We start from the raw sequence: 2,354 nt of genomic DNA on the forward strand, positions 1-2,354 counted from the left end.
GATGCTCTCAACTCTGTCTGTGTTAATGGGATCAATGTAAATCAAACAAACAAACAAAACCCACCTTTTTCTTACTGGTCTCTCAATGCTCACAGAGTCACTTTGTCCCAGAAGCAAAAAGAGCCCCCTGCGTGCTGGGTGGGAGTAACAAGAAGGCAGAAGTCCTGCATCTGTGACCTGGGGACGCAGAGCCATCTCTGCCTCTCACACATCCCCTCCTCTTAGCCCAGAACTTCCTGATAATTCTCTGATTTCTTCAACTCCAGGAAAGCTTCAATTCTCTTTTTCCTGAGGCTGCATCCTCCAGAAAGGTGCTCTGGTGGTGCAATGCCTAAGGCATTTGACTGTTAACCAGAAAGTTGGCAGTTCAAACTCACCTGCCACTCTTTGTAAAGAAGAGAGGGGAAACCCAATGGGAGTCGCTATAAGTAGGAATCAACTTGATGGCAGTGGGTTTTGGTTTGGCACCCCCAGATTTCCTGAATGCCAGGAAAAGGACCCCACACTCCCATTAAGGACTTGGCCCTTAGACCCATTAAGTGCTCATCTTCCTGTTGAATCCCATGACTTTTCATTTTTTTCCATGTCTGGTTGTTTGGATGTGATGAGGTCAGAATACATCACTTTGTTGGAGCCTAAGACCTATGATTCTAATCTTCATTGTCAAAGAGACCCCAATATTACAGGATTTTCTAGTTTTTCTTCACTGTCAGTCATGGAGTACTTCAAATCAAGTTGACTGGGCTACCATGTATGTGGGGTTACAGGATGTGGGCTCCCCATGTTCCTGGAGGGGAATAAGAATCTCTGACAAGGGGGAGGGTTCTGTACACAATAAAGAGTCTATTTCTGTCAATCTTGGTAGTAGGTTGTGTTATAATACTAGATTAAAAAGTGTCAACTCTATTACAGTCATAGAAAACCATGAATTTCCAGGCAAAGAATGAAGGGAAAATGAAAAACAAGAGAAGTGAGCAGAAGCAGGGGACACTTTGTGCTTGCTTTTTAATCTCTTCTGTAGACAGACATCAAAAACAAGGGCCTGAACAATAGGAATTGGAAGATCTAAGAAGAGACCCTCACAACAGTAACAACAATGATACCGTGGGTGAACCTGTAAGAATAACCCATGTAGATTTAGTACCAGATTTCTTTCTAGAGCATTCTGCAAAATTTCAGGCTTTGATCTGGATTTACTATGGTCTTAGACTGGGCATGACCTCAGGTACCTGGTAGAAGCTAACTGAAATATCAGATAATTCTGAGAAATGTGGTGACATAAGGTCTGCTCATACAACTACATTCAGCAACTTGGAGGTCATTAGTGGCCTGAATAAAATTAATGTGTCAGTTCCAAACCCTATGGAGGGAGCCTACTCATTCTACTGCTCTAGGTAGTGACATTGGAAAGATCCACCTGTAAACATCAGGAAACCCTTCCAGGATTGCTGGGAATTGTCTGAGAGGCTGGGGGACCCAGGATATGAGACCCTCATGGGGAGCTGTTGGACCAGTAGGATTCTGGACAAGGCCAGATAGCCCAAAACTCTACTGATTCTCACACACTTGGGCAAAGCTGGTCTTCACTGGTGTACATTCTTGCACCTGGGGTTCCCAGCAACCACATGAGCACTCAGCCCTGACTCACACCCCTGTTTCATACTGAATATTCCATCCCTCATGGAGTCATCCCCCAGGCCTGATGCCCAGGCAGGTTATAAGGGCAATCATATAACAGGAACAATTTTGCATAAATAAACTTGACCAGCAAGATGATCTGGGCATAGCATAAGAGACACGTGGGAAGGAATTGATCTCAATTCCAACAATGAGGATTCAGCAAGCAAAGTTCTGAAGCATCTACACCATGACCTCAACCCTCTCCTCCTCAACTTGTGCACATGTTACACTGGGATTTTCCAATTATAGGACAAGTGAAAGGACATGGGGGCACATCTGCACTGACTTCTTCTAGGCCAGAATGATTGGTCCTCTCATTCTTCATATCATCTTAGGCTGGGTTCTCTAGAGAAGGAAAGTCAATGGAGCTCATATCTGTATCCATGTCTTTATCCAAATTTATATCTCTCTATATGGAGAAAGAGACAGAGAAAGACATTTATCCCAAAGAAATGGCTCGTGACATTGTAGAGGCTGCCAAATCTCAAGTCTGTGGCATTGGAGCCTTCTTCAGGATCCAGCAGCTTCAGGGGCTGGTGGACCCAAGATCAGTAGACAATATGGCAAACTACTGGCTGCAGAGGCTGATGGCTCTGAGATTGGCAGGTACGACAGCAGATTGTTGACCCACAGGCTGAGGAGGCTCACAGCCCCAAGATCAGGAGGCAACACAG

The sequence above is a fragment of the Orycteropus afer genome, unplaced genomic scaffold, assembly GCF_000298275.1.
Source record: "Orycteropus afer afer isolate SDZICR_OR568_19922 unplaced genomic scaffold, OryAfe1.0 scaffold01131, whole genome shotgun sequence".
Taxonomy (NCBI): Eukaryota; Metazoa; Chordata; class Mammalia; order Tubulidentata; family Orycteropodidae; genus Orycteropus; species Orycteropus afer.